This window comes from Myotis nattereri (genome assembly GCF_964212035.1).
Source record: "Myotis nattereri genome assembly, chromosome: 12".
NCBI classification, from domain to species: Eukaryota; Metazoa; Chordata; class Mammalia; order Chiroptera; family Vespertilionidae; genus Myotis; species Myotis nattereri.
The window spans coordinates 17,613,233-17,628,416 of record NC_138087.1 but is presented as its reverse complement, the minus strand read 5'-3'; the positions used below and the strand labels follow the sequence as shown (position 1 = coordinate 17,628,416).

General features: G+C 51.2%; 1 pseudogene across 1 annotated transcript; it reads left to right on the top strand.

Annotated features, from left to right (window-relative positions):
* The first annotated feature begins 7,065 nt into the window (after nt 1–7,065).
* On the top strand, nt 7,066–8,145 carry LOC308528439 (E3 ubiquitin-protein ligase RNF149-like; annotated as a pseudogene). The gene has a single exon. The product of its transcript is annotated as an E3 ubiquitin-protein ligase RNF149-like (transcript).
* The last annotated feature ends 7,039 nt before the right edge of the window (nt 8,146–15,184 follow it).

Below are 15,184 nucleotides of genomic sequence, written 5' to 3'. Positions count from 1 at the left end.
AAGAACTGAGAAAAGAATTATCCTGATTTTTATCCACTTTCTCTAAAGAACCAATTGTTGTGGAAAAGCCATAAAAGTCTAAATTCAGTACTGATTCCAAAGAACTGACACGTAGACTTGTTCAAATTCAAAAGAGCTTTAATAAGAGACACTGGCATACACAGGCAAAGCAGCTGCTTGCTCCCAGTGGTGGCATTCCAGCTTTCGGGTAGTCAGCCAAGGCCGAGGCTATAGAGAGTTAAACAGTCGCAGAGGGTTAAGCAGAGAGTCCAACATTTCCCAGTGGCTTTACTGCTGGAGCCATCAGCATCTGAGTTAGTCCCCGTACACTCCACCCCAGATGGAACATGGGTCCTTCCATTCTACGCGCCAATCTTCCGCAAATTCCCTCGGACCCTTCACACCATAATGGTTTGGAGTCGGAAGGCACAGCAACAGTGCCCGACATAATTAACACACAAACAGTAATAATAATGCCCAACAAGAGCCCCCTTCCAAGGTAGCTACACAGACTGAAACCAAGTGCACAGAGGAACAATTCCTAACTGCTGAAGAGCTGAGATGTGGTTAGTCCATGCGAGTCCCTCGGCAGCAGAAGAGGGTATTTCTCCGCAGACCCAGCAGTGGCTCTCATTCTGGAGTGCCGCCAAGGCAGGAGCCCAGGTGGGGAACAGGTTACCTTGCAGGCTGTGGCCAGAAAGACACAGAAGTTACAGGCATGAGCAATGGCAAATCATAAGCTTCAGGAACAATACAGGCTACTTTGTCACCTGTACTAAGCACTGTGGCTGGGAGTGGTTTCTGCCCTGGCTTATACCACCACACTGAGCTCCCAGCAGGGTATGGGGCAGGTGGGGGCACTAATATAAGGGGAGGAATGATAATACCCAAAATTGCCGTGAAGGGTGTGCCCTTAGCCAACGAGGGGGTGTTGGAAGCAACCAAGGAGTTATCTGCAAGTTAAGATTTGTCCCTCCACGTAGGCTCCAATGAGCCCAAACCACCTGGGGGGACGTGCCATACCCAAGGTACTCGTAGGTGACTGGTCCCTGGCCCCAGGTCATGTGGAGCCGTCAACAATAAGGCACTATGTGGCCCAGGGGCAGAGTCCATTTTGGTCCAGCTCTCTAGCTGAATCCTCATCGCTGTCAATGGTCCGCTGGTTAAAAGATGATTTGCACTAAGACGTGCTTGTCTGGCTTGGCTGTTGGGGTCCATCAGAGCTCCTGGAAACCTATGTGTACACCCCTTTAAAGAGTGGGTTTCTCTTCACAGAGCCTGTCTCAACAGTCCATCCATGCTCTCCATCCATCCAGTGGCTTTAGGATTACAGGGCAGATGGACGTGTCACATTATACTGTTCTCATTGGCCCATTCCTGCACCTGGTGACCAGTGAAATGAGTCCCTTGGGCCGTCTGTATGGAGAACCCAATTGCCTAAGTCCCTGCTGGGTTGCTTTCTTACTAGGAGCTGCTAGCAACAGGCCAGTAGCAGTACCAATGCATGGTAACGTGTATCTGCACTTCTGAGATGGCGGCGAGGGTCTGATGTAGTCTACCTGCCACCTCATGGCTGGTGCCCTTGCTATCTGTCCAAGATGCCATGGCAACTGGCTCTTGCATTCAAGGGAACAAGGGGTACACTCCTGGTATGCCTCCTTAATAGAGGCATGGGTGAGGCGCATGCCCACTTGTTAGACTATTCCCCAAAGAGTGTGTACCACCTTGTGTTCAGTCTATGGAGCCAGTGGGCGACTTCTTGAGGGTCACTGCTTTCCTCTATGTAGCGGACCTGGGCGGCTCCTGATCTCCTGGAGGGATTGGTACATGGTACACTGTGACCTCCACAGCCTCTTGTCCTTCCCCAGATCTCATTCCACATTTCAGCTCCCATCATGGGGATGCTGCACTTGTCCTTTTTTCATTGTCCTCACCACCACATGAGGCCTTTGCAGGCAGCCCAGCTGTCAGTCACCAGAGCGACAGGGCTCGATTCATGCATTAGAACCATCCAAGCGGCTTGCAGATCTGCCCACGGACTGCTCTGCTGGTTCCTCCATCCAACCATGTAGTGTCTGCCCTCCGCTGCGTGGCCACTGAAGTCCAGCGGGGAGGGTTGCCCTCAGTGGGCCCATCAGTGTACCAGGCAGGCACAGGGATTGATGCCCGACCTTCTTTAATAGGCAACTCTAATGGTGGATGTGTCTGTCCACAAACCCGTGTCAGTGTCCGCGGGCATTTCACTTATACACGTTACTGGGCCCAAGATGACATGAGGCTCAGCACTACTGAACTGGTCGGTAGAGCACATCGCTGCTGCAGGGAGGCATACCACTCATGCAGGGTAGTGGACTGAGCCACCCAACTGGGGTTTGGCAAATTCCCAGGTCCATCCGGCAATGGGGTATCGTGTCCTCAGTGTCTCTAGCAAGGCGTTCGTGATGCTCTCTGCATGCTGCAGACAAAGGCATGCTGCCAGCAGCTGCTTCTTCATAGCACTCTCCCTCTGCTCAGTTTCCTCCCACAACGGGACCAGAAACCTAGGAGCACCTTCCTCCCATCCTGCTTTTGCCATAAGCCCCACCCCAAAGCCCTCTGGATAGACCGAAACATCTAATTCACAGGGTTGGTTGCATCCACTACCCCCAATTATTGAGTTTGTTTAAATGCCACCTTTACACTTGCCAAGCCATCAGTGTGCTCTTGTCTCCAATCTCAATTGCTCCTTTCTTTACAACCCACACACATGGCATAACAGCTGAGCTACGTGGGTTATAAAAGAGAATAAAAGGCCTCCGATATCCCAGCAATGGCACGAACGTTTGCAATTGTTTCGCTGATTCTGGCACAGAATAATTTTGGATCTTGTCCAGCACAGCAGCGGGAATGACTTTAGTCTTACCAGACCAGACAAGTCCCCAGAATCTGACAGAGGACCCAGGCCCTTGCACCTTTTTTCAGTTAACAACCCATCCCCGTCCTTCTAAGGGCTTCAGGAGACGCTCTGACACCTTATATAAAATAGCAAGGTCATTACCAGTTAGCGTAATGTCATCAATATAATGGTGTAATGCCACCCCCTCCCCACCTTTCCACATAGATATATCTTTGCTACTAAACCATGGCACATGGTGGGGCTATGAGGTAGCCCTCTGGCAGCACCTGAGACATCCAGTGTTTTCCATTCCAGCTGAAGGCAAACTGGTCTTGGCTTTGAGGGTCTATGGGAATACTGAAGAAGGCATTAGCAAAATGTAATACAAAATGGTATGTTCCCAGAGACTCACTGACTTCATTCAATAATTAGGCACTATAAGGAAGAGCAGCATGGATTTGAAGGACTACTTTATTAAGTTCCCCGTAGTTCACAGTCACCTGCCAGGACCTGTCTGGTTTATGGACTGGCCAGACAGGGCTGTTAAAAGGACTAAGAATCCTGAAACACCAATTGGAAAGAACGTATGCACCCCTATGTTCATAGCAGCACAATTTACAATAGCTAAGCCCTGGAAACAGCCCAAGTGCCCATCAGTAGCTGAGTGGATAAAAAAGCTGTGGTACATTTACACCATGGAATACTATGCAGCTGTAAAAAAGAAGGATATCTTACCCTTTGAGACAGCATGGAGGGACCTGGAGAGCATTTGCTAAGCAAAATAAGCCAGTCAGAGAAAGACAAGTATCACATGATCTCACTCATATATGGAATCTAATGAACAAAACAAACTGATGAACAAAACTGATCCAGAGACATGGAAGCATGGAACAGACTGAGAGCTCTCAGATGGGGGGGGGGGGGCAGGAAGAGATTAACCAAAGAACTTCTATCTATATATGCATAACCCATGGACACAGATAATAATAGGGTGAAAGCCTAGGTTGGAGGGGGCCAATGGGGATAAAAAAGGGAAAATCTGTAATACTTTCAATAATAAAGATAAATTATAAAAAAGGACTATCAGTTGGATGGATCATGCCCACTCTTTGTGGCTCTTTAACAGTATCAGTGATCTCTGCAAGCCCCCCAGGTAAATGATACCGTCTCACCAATGTAACCCTCCTCCCTGCACGGAGCTCCAGTGTCCATTTCCCCTTTCCCCTCGGCACGGGCTTCATTCTCCGGAGCCACAAACAACGGAACTCTCCTAATTGTTGTGGATATTTGACTTAATGGAGCGAAGATGGAGATGTCCAATTGATATTCAGGTAGGGGGGAAATGAACACCTCACAGGCCCTCAGGGCAACTGAACAATCTGTGTGCAGAGCAAGACTGGCTTCCCCTTTACAGAACTACCCCACAGCCACCTATAGCAGTAACATAGCCAGTAACCGCACGGACATGACCATAGATCAGTGTAGCAGGCTCCTTGGCATGCTCCAGTATCTACCAGAGGCAAGACCTGTTGTTTATTCCGTGGTGTCCACTGGATGATTAGCTGTACATGGAGGCTCTGGTCCCCTGTGCTGCCCTTACAGTGGAGGTGAGGAGCCATAGGCCACTTCCCTAGCTCAGCTGCTCAGGGTCCTCTCATAAAGGGGTCCTTTCTTATGAGGTAGCTTCTAAAATTGCTGTCCAGGCTTGAGTTTTCGCCACAATTGTGCCAAAATAGCATTTGGCTATTTGTCAATTTTCTCCAATGGTGTACCCACTTTCATGAAATCAAACCACAGTTGTTGGTGGGGAGACCCCGATCACACCCTTCTCTCCACACTTCCCACCCTTCTTGCAGGTTGTCAGAATATTAGCCCATCTTCTGGCTCTGTTTCTCCTAAATCTGCAATAGCCTGGGCCATGTGATTTACCGGCAGTCTAACCGTGGGGTTCAGGATCCACACCAGGGGTTGGGGGAAGACTGTAGTATATTATCTTTCATGCCAGAGGTAAAGAGCTCACTATCAGGTGCCCAGAAATGCTGTCCATAAACAGCATTCCTCATCCCAAGATCTAATTCCTACAGTTCTTCTAGGACCTGCCAGCAGGGTTGGGAGGAGGGCAGATGGCCCACACTGGGCCAAGCTTCCCCCCATGACCCCGTATCCATGCCAGCAGGGAGACCCGCTCTTCATTCACAGCCTCAGAGAGGCGCAATCTGAGTTGGTTGTGTGGTAATTAAGGCTAATTTCGACTTATCTCTCCATCAAGAGTCCCACAAATGCAGCAACCAGCCTGCTGCAGACTCCTTCCCTTTCTGTCTATACCTGTTTCCTACCTCTCCTGACAGCTTTGGTGAAAGTGAACTGACGCCTCTCTTGCACAGAGATTGGCTAGGTTCAATCCCTGCAGCCACGGTGGTCTGTCTTAACCTTTGTCACCATTACTGGTCATGTTTGTAACTCCGGTATCTCTATTATGTTCCCCTCTTCCTCCTCTAATAAGGGGGAAGAGCAGGATGAATCCTCTGTGGGGTCACAAGTCCTGGGATCCCAATGTGCCCTGATCATGACTGGCCAGACCCTTTCAGTTTCACTGCCCTACAGGCTAAAGTTTCTACCTTCTGTTATAGTAATCATTATGGTTCTTAATGTTAGGACCTTAGACTGTAAGACTTAAAGCATGTAGCCCTGTGTGGACTGTTACAGTAATTATTATAGTACCTAATATTAGACATAGGAATACTGTGTGAGACCCAAGAATGGACCCTTGTAACCCAACTAGTACTAGTAAACAACCTATATGATGGGAACGCCCAAAGCCTGTACACACCCATAGATTAACAGACCCCGGGTGGATCCACATATGGCAGCCGCTGATAACACACACACCAACGAAGACCACGCCTACAGAGGGGTATATAACCAGAGAGTCTGATCGACCCAGCAGCGCACAGCTCTCCTGTCGACAGAGCCTGAGGACCTGTGTGTGCTCATGTCTCCGTTCCCAGCATGAAATTCTGCCCAATTAACTGTCGATCGACGAAAGAGCCAGCAGCCAACGGTGCCGTCTACCCCTTTGTGTGTATCAGTGAGCATCGCCAGGTGGATCCTTCCCAGCGTCTGAGACCCATCAGGAACTGGTAAATAAGCCCCGTGTGCTTGCATCTAACCTGTTTGTCTGTGTGTAATTTCTCCAGCTCGGCTTAGCTCTCGGTGCTGTCTCTGTCAAAGGGTTTGACCAGAAGGTGCTGGCACAAGCCTCAAGCGGATGGTCCAGACCATCTGTGCATGTCCCACTTAGGAGCAGCACCTATATGGGAACCCCCCGCACCTCGACATAGGTGACGGGCCTTAAATATATAAGAACTAGAAGCTATTTGGGACACCTTCTCATCACTAATGCACAGATGTTGCCAGAGCCCTTCAGTAGGAGCAGCCAGCGCTATGTGGGCTTCCCCTTCTAACCGGAGATTCTTCTCCAAATGGTGATTCCTAGCGGCTAGTGCTAGTGCCTCTTCCCAAGAGAACCCCACGCACAAAGGAGGGGCCAGCGTACTGTGACCACTGTGGCCTTCACATCTTGCTTTTCCTTACCTATCTTCAGCCACTCCCATAACTCTGCTACTCTGGCAGGCGTTTTCAAGGCATCTCCATACTCACTCACTGATCCCCAAGCCTTCGATACTCCTGCAAACCGGGCAAAGCATGAGCATGGCCATCCTGGGATTTCCTCCAGAGGAGCCCGTTTCCCCCCATTTCACTCCTGGCTTTCATGGGTTCTTCAGAAATCCTGCTCACAGCACCAACTGTTGGGGAAAAGCCCCAACATTCTAAATTTAGGGTCAATTCCGAAGAACTGATATGTAGCCTCACTCAAACTCATAAGAGCTTTCATAGGAGAAACTTCCCTACACAGGCAAAGCAGCTGCCTGCTGCCAGTGGTGGCCAGCAGGGGAGAAATCCAACCCCTCCCAGGAAGGGCTCTCTTTCTCATAGGGGGTTAATAATAAAGCCATGTGATGGGTAGTCACATAGACCACCAGAAAGAACAATGCATTTCTAAGTTAACAGATCACAGCAGGCAGTTAACCACACTCTATAAATTCTTTAACCTTCTTCCTGGGGCCTGACATTTATCTTAGGGCAGCATTCTGGCTTTCTGGGTAGTCAGCCAAGTCTGGGACTCAGCCATGGTGACCCTCGAGTACGTGGACCAGGAGCTGAACTGGACCATGTTCAGCATCTCGGACAGTGGCCGCTTCAGTGACAGCTCCACCAAGGAGGGCGCGCTGGGCCTGGTGGGCTTCCCGCGGGCCAGGGACAACCCTGAGGGTTGCACGCCAATATGCACTTCGTGGTGCCCGCGCCTGGTGGCCGCGGAGCCACGCTCTGGGTCGCCCTGGTTGCACATGGGAGCTGCACTGTCAAGGACAAGGTGTTGGTGACGGCGTGGAGAAACGCCTCGGCCAGCCATGGTGATTTATAACGAGGAGCGCCACAGGAACCTCACCGCGCCCATTTCCCACGTGGGTACAGGAAATATAGGTCATTATGGTTAGCTACTCAAAAGACAAAGAAATTTTGGATCTGATACAAAAAGAAATCCAAGTCAAAATGACCACAGGGGTTGGGGCCCGCCATGTCCAAGAGTTCATCAGTGGCCAGTCAGGGGTGTTCCTGGTCATCGCCTTCATCACCATGATGACCATCTCATTAGCATGGCTAATATTTTACTATATACGACGTTTCCTTTATACTGGCTCACAGTTTGGAAGCCAGAGCCATAGAAAAGCAACAAGTAAGTTATTGGCCGGCTTCCGCTTCACACAATAAAGCACGGAGAAAAGGGCACCGCCGTGCACACTGAGAATTGTGCAGCGTGCATAAGGTGAAGCATGTTATCAGGAATCTGCCATGCAAGCATATTTTTCACAGAATGTGCATTGACCCATGGCTTTCTGATCACCACACGTGTCCAATGGGTAGCTTGATGTCATCAAAGCCCTGAGATACTGGGGAGAGCTTGAGGATGCCCAGGAGGTGCCCGCTGCTGAGGCAGGCCCGGGAGGTGCTGTGGCTTCTGGTTTGAGTGTTACTGTTTGCAATGAAGACAGCAGTGTCGGGAGCCCCTCCCCGTCGCCCTCCACAAGTGACCCCATGCCACAGTGCAGAGGGTATCTTAAAGAAGATGCGGGAGAAAACACAGCCTCCTGGAGACCGGCAGTAGCAATCCTCAGGGCGGAAGACCTGTCTCCTCGCTTGACCACTGACAGTGGCCCGGGTGGAGCTCTGAATTAAAAAACGTTTTTTTGTTTGTTTGTTTGTTTTTTACTTTAGCTCCTAGGTTATATATTTGAAAATAATGTACCTTTTGATGAACGATTTTACCTTTTATGGTCTGAGTTGATATACAAAGAGCTAAATATTTTATTCTTAAAGAGATTTAATTGATTACTGTTCATATATTTACTGAAGTATATCATCCTATCTAATAATAGACAAACATGGTAACTAACCATACCTTCGCTACACCCATTGGCTAATCAGCGAGATATGCAGATTAACCGCCAACAAAGATGGCGGTTAATTTGCATATACCAGCTGGGAGCGAAGACTGAAGACAACGTGGAAGTGAAGCGCTACAGAAGGGAGCAAAGTAGAGGCAGCGGAGACAGGAACGGAGCCAAGGCTGCGGAGGTGGGAGGCGGGAGGGGAAACCCAGCTGGAGTGGCTGGGAGCGGGAGGAGAAACCCAGCCGCAGCAGCTGGGAGCGGGAGAGAAACCTGCCTCAGTGGGTTTCGCTCCCTTCTCTGCTTTGCTTCAGCCGCAGGAAGCCCTATTCTTGCAGGAATCTTCCTGCAACGGGCCTCTAGTCTACACTAATAAAAGAGAAACGTGGTAATTGGCGTACGACCACTACCCTTCCCATTGGCTAATCAGGGCGATATGCAAATTAACTGTCAGCCAAGATGGCGGCCGGCAGCCAGGCAGCTGAGAACAGGAGGCTTGGTTGCCCCAGCGATGAGGAAGCCAAGGTTCCCCGTCTGCAGCTGTGGGGGCTCTGAGCTCCTGAAGCAACAACTCCAAAAGATACAATGTTTCAATTATAGAAGCTAAAATTTGCATACTCAGGCTCCAAGGGGAGCGAAGCCAAACAGCCCTGAAGCGGCAGGGAAGAGAGACCTCAGGGCCCCGGGAACAGTGGAGCAGACAGGCCTCCTGGCCCGGGATCAGAGGAGCCCGGAGGCCTCCCGGCCGGGATCAGCAGAGCCGCGAGGCCTCAGGACCCTGGGATCAGCGGAGCAGAGAGGCCTCCCGGCCCCGGGATCAGCGGAGCCGCGAGGCGTCCCGGCCCCAGGATCAGTGGAGCCGAGAGACGTCCCGGCCCCGGTTATCAGCGGAGCCGAGAGGCCTCCCGGCCCAGGATCAGTGGAGCCATGAGGCCTCAGGACCCGGGGATCAGCAGAGCTGAGAGGCCTCCCGGCCGGGGATCAGCGGAGCCGAGAGGGGTCCTGGCCCCGGGATCAGCGGAGCAAGGAGACCTCCCAGAACCGGGATCAGGGTGACAGGGGGCAGCGACCAAACCCCTGATCGCCCTGCAGCTCTGTGTGTGACAGGGGGCGTGGCCACAACCTCTCTATTGGCCCTGCTCTGTTCCTGACAGGGGGGAGCTCCTCAACCCCCTGAAGGGCCCTGCTCTGTGACTGATAGGGAGCAGCGCCCCAACCCCCTGATCGGCCCTGCTCTGTGCGTGACAGGGGGTGGCGTTGCAACCTCCCTATCGACCCTGCCTTGAGTGTGACAGGGGGCGGTGCCCCAACCCCCCAATCAGCCCTACCCTGAGCGTGACTGAGGGTGGCATCACAACCTCCCGATCCGCCCTGCTCTGTGCATGACAGGGGGCAGCGCCCCAACTCCCCAATCAGCCCTGCTCTGAGCCTGACCAGGGGCTGTACCTAGGGATCGGGCCTGCCCTCTGCCACCCGGGAGCAGGCCTAAGCCAGCAGGTTGTTATCTCCCGAGGGGTCCCAGACTGCGAGAGGGCACAGGCCGGGCTGAGGGACCGCCCCCCCCCCACCAGTGCACAAATTTTTGTGCACCGGGCCTCTAGTATATACTAATAAAAGGGTAAAATGCTAATTAGATCAGACAACTTCTGGACATCCTTCTAGACAAAGCTACAGCGGCTGCGAGGGCCGAGGGACAGCGCTGCAGTAGAGGCGGTGACGTGGGCAGGTCCAGCACCATGACCCCTTTTGCAGAGGCCATGGGAGGGCTGGCACCGCGGGAGAGCCAGCACCACGGGAGAGGCCAAGGCTGCGTGAGAGGGTCTGGGAGAACCAGTGCTGAGTGAGAGGCTGAGTCCTCTGGAGAACCTTGCCACGTGAGAGGCTGAGGCCAAGGCCGTAGGAGAGCTGGCGCTGCACTAGAGGCTGTGTGGGAGAGCCAGCACCGCATGAGAGGCCAAGGCCGCAGGAGACGGCGGCACTGCATGGTAGAGGGCCGCACCTTTGCCCCTTTTACAGAGGTGGCGCAGGAGAGGCGTTGGTGTAGGAGAGACCATGGCTCAGGCCAGTCCAGCACCACGGCCCTTCCACTGAGGCAGCCACAGAGGCATGGCGTGGGCCTGGTCCCGGTGCCACACCTCTGCAGAGGCTGGACAGGATGTGACCTGCTGTGCCTCAACCTCCCACAGCCCTTCCCCAGCCGGGCTGGCACCAGATTGCCCCCCACAAACCAGTGGTGAGGGTTGGGGCCAGCGCTAAGAAGCCAGGGTCGAGGGCCAGCAGTGGCAGCAGCAGCAGGGTGATGGGGGCGGCACTTTCCCCTGATCGGCCCAGTTGCCTCTCACAGAGGAAGGCCAGACTGCAGATTAGGCCTGCTCTAAGCCGTCAGTAGGACATCCCCTGAGCACTCCTGGACTGTGAGAGGAGTCAGGCTGGGCTGAGGGAGCCCCCCCCCCCTGCAGTGCATGCATTTCGTGCACCAAGCCTCTAGTCCTATATAAAAAAAGGACAGAGACTGTAATGGCATCATGACCGTACTATTAGACCAGAACCACCATGGCCCCTTGCCGAGCAGGCCCCGCCCCCCAGCAAGCAGTTAGGGGCAATCAGCCAGGCAAGCAGAGCGGTTAGGGGCAATGAGGCTGGCAGAGGAGTGGTTAGGGGTGATCAGGCAGGCAGAGTCGTTAAGGGCAATCAGGCAGAGTGATTAGGGGTGATCAGACAGGAGGGGAGCAGTTAGGGGCATAGGCAGACGGGTTAGGGGCAATCAGGCAGGCAGGCAGACAGGTGAGCAGTTAGGAACCAGTGGTCCTGGACTGCGAGAGGGATGTCCGAAGGGTCCCGGATTGGAAGGGTCTGAGGGAACCCCCCCCACCCCCCACGTATGAATTTCATGCATCGGGCCTCTAGTTTACAATACATATGTTGTTTCAGATTGTTTATGAGGAGATGGCTAGGAAGGCATGCTGGTGTCAAGTGTTTCTAAATACTAAATGAGCTCCTATGGTACTGCATGAATGAGGTTAATTCCGTCCCATCTCTCAAGGGTGGCTTTATACTAAGCACACTGAATTTAGACTAGTTGAAGTGGAATTGTGTAATTAAATCCCATAAATTGACCACATCAGTTTTCCCTGGAAGAAAGGCATTTTTAGAACATTATACTTGTAAATACAATGAGAGGAATCTACACCTTGGTGTTATATAGAAATATTTCAAAACCTGAGAATCTTTTTCATTGTTGTATTACCCAATTTCTTGTGACACTTTGATGGGAAGTTTGCTCATTTTTTTCAACAATTAAAAATGTTCAGAATCTGTATTTCTGTGAATATTGGGTCCCCCGTTGCCTGTGGGAAACCGAGTAGACAGCAAATAGTTTTCTTTGTAAATGATGAATACAATATATTGGTTCCAACAATAATCTGATGTTTAAAATTGTAAGGGTGAAAGGTGGAGAATTTTTTATTGTTGTAACAAAATAAAGCAATTAACCAGTTTCTTGATTAATTTTAAAGAAAAGAAAAATAATACGTAAAAGAAACTAGTAAGATTGATGAGTTTAGGGGAGAACAAGATAAATCAGGACAAGTGTGGAAATAGAATTACTTGTCACTTTCCATCCATTTATATATTTTGATTTCTGTGCTAGGTGCATGAATTTTTTGCTAAAGGTAAATGGTCACTAAAACAATTATCTTTAAATGCCTCTTATCAGGGCTAGGATATGAAGAATATGAACATGAAATAGTGTAAAACTTGGTTATCATGCAGAAATAAAGCTTATGTAATTGGTCTGGTCATTCTGAGTCAACACCTAGAATGACAAATCCCAGATAATACAGATTATGACTCAAACAGTATCCTAATAACCTGAGTAATATGCAAATTAACCATCACTCCATCACAAAGATGGCAGCGCCAAGTCCCCTCAGCCCTGCTGCTTGAGTGTTTGGGTCTGTCGGCCTGGCCAGGGGTTGCGGGGAACAAGCGGAGAGGCAGGATCTGCCCACTCTGGTAGCAGATCAAGCCTCGCTGCTCTGCCGCCTCTGGAGTGTCTGCGGCCAGAAGGGCCTTCTTGGCCATTGCTGCCGCAACCCCCAAGCAGGCAAGCGCATCTGCAGTCAGCACCCAGCAGGGCCTGCTTGGCCATCGCCACGGCAACCCAGGAGGAGCCAAGCGCGGCCCAGGAACAGGCAAGCGCTGCCCACAGGCAACACCCAGCAGGGCCTGCTTGCTCATCGCCCTGGTGTGGAGCAGGCAGGTCCCTCAGAGAGCAGAGAACCACAGGGAGTGGGCCGAAGCCATCAATAGGACATCCCCTGAGGGCTCCCAGATTGGAGAGGGTGCAGGTTGGGCTGAGGGACCCCCACCCCATGCACGAATTTCATGCACTGGGCTTCTAGTCCGCACTAATAAAAGAGAAACATGCAAATTGACTGTCACTCTGCTACACCCACCAGCCAATCAGAGCGAGTATGCAAATTAACCCAACAAAGATGATTGTTAATTTGCATACGCAGGCATGGAGTGAAGACTGAGGACAGCATAGAAGGAAGCCAAGCCCTGCAGAAGGGAGAGAAGCAGCAGAGGAGGACGGGAGCCAAGGCAGTGGAGATGGGAGCGGAGCCGAGGCAGCTGAGGGACGGTCAATTTGCATGTTTCCCTTTTATTAGTGTAGACTAGAGGCCCGTTGCAGGAAGACTCCTGCAGGAATAGTGCTTCCTTGGGCCTATTCCCTACACTGTTTCACTCCGGCCGCAGGAAGCCTTATTCTTGCAGGAATAGGCCTGAGGAAGCCCTATTCCTGCAGGAATCTTCCTGCAATGGGCCTCTAGTCTACACTAATAAAAGGGAAACATGCAAATTGACCATCCCTCCGCTACACCCACCAGCCAATCAGGGCGAGTATGCAAATTAACCCAACAAAGATGGCAGTGGCCACAGAGCTGGAGGCTTGGGTTGACCCGGCAACGGAGGAAGCCAAGCTTCCCGTCTTCCCTGGCCGCAGCTGAAGGAGTGGCTGGGGACCTGGGTCTACGGGGGGCCTGGCCAGCCTGCAAACAGGCATCATCCCCTCACCCAGGCTGGCCAGGCAACCCAGCAGGGACCCTCACCCAAGGGTGGTGTGGCCGACCTGCAAACCACCACAGGCCCCTCGCCTAGGCTGCCCAACGCCCCAAGGGAACCTCCACCCTGATCTGGGACACCCTTCAGGGCAAACGATCCGGTCCCCACCCGTGCACCAGGCCTCTATACTAATAAAAGGGTAATATGCTAATTAGACTGGGAGATCTACCAGGAGACCTTCTGGACATTCTTCTGGACAAAGCCATGGTGGCAGGGCCAAGGCAGAGGCAGTTAGAGTCCAAGAGGAGAGGGCAGTTGTGGGTAATCATGCCAGGATAAGATGGCAGTTGTGGGTGATCAGGCTGGTGTGGGGGGGCCATTGGGAGTGAGCAGACCAGCAGGGGAGCCAGTTGGGGGTGATCAGGGCTGTGGGGGGCAGTTTGGAGTGAGCAGGACAACAGGGGTGGCAGTTGGGGGCGAGCACACTGGCACAGGGGCAGTTGGGGGTGATCAGGCTGGCGGTGGGGGGGGGGCATTTGGGGGCAAGCAGGCCGGCAGGCAAAGTGGTTAGGGACAATCAGGCAGGCAGCGAGGTGAGCAGTTAGCCAGCAGTCCTGGATTGCGAGAGGGATGTCCGACTGCCGATTTAGTCCCAATACCTGTAAACCGGCAGTAGGACATCCTTCCAGGGGTCCCAGATTGGAGAGGGTGCAGGCCGGGCTGAGGGACACTCTCCCCCCTACCCCGCCCCCGTGCACGATATTTGTGCACTGGGGCCACTAGTATATTATGACTTCAAAAATACGGAATTTCCACCAAACAGTTCCCTCACTCCACTCTAAAACACATATAAGTGCACACACACGAAAGAGAGAATTTTACAGCGTCTCAGCTCATGAACAAAATATAAAGGTTTAATCCTGTGTATCAAAGGATTTTTAAGCTGTGTTCTATGTTGCTGTACAGATGACTTGAGGTATAAGAAGGTAGCCACATGGATAGCTCAAGCTTCAGCTAGAGAAGCTCTGTTTTATATAATCAGTTTTCATCAAAAGTTTTTGTCTGAAGAAATGATTCTAAAAAATGTTTCAAGACCGCTGATGTGAGAATCTCTCTGTAATATGCTGGTAAGAACAATCCAAGTGCTGCAGGGTCTTGAGTGCTAGGAATTCTCCAGCTCATTATGTGCTTGAATAGCTCAACTTTTAGAAAGTTTGTCTTACAGTAAGCCAAACCTTGCCTCCCTATAACTTTGATCAATTGGTTCATATTGTTGCTTTGGGCTATTTAATTGCTAGTAGAGATTTTAGTTGCCTCCCTGAAGGCAGAAGACTTACTGTTTTGTAACTACTATTGATCTTGGGCTAGCTTTGGCCTATAGCTGGGCAGCTAGATAATTTATTTCTCTTTGAGTTTCTCTGATATATTTCTGGCTACATTTTCTGTTTTACTTCTTGAAACTTTCAATTCTTTACGTGAAGAAATTCGAACACACTAACTTTTTAGGGACAGGAGGTCTATGAGCTACACATTTTTACATAGATACCAATTAGCTGTTAATTATTAAATGTGTGGGTGAGAGTGCACAGATACATATTAATAGCTCAAATGAAAGCTTGGGGCAATTAAGATTAAATATGAAAATATTTATAACAGTAACCTTAGAAAACTAAGTGATGGAACAGGCTGCTAAGAAAGGATGCATAATGACTGCCGCTGGAGGTATTCACAG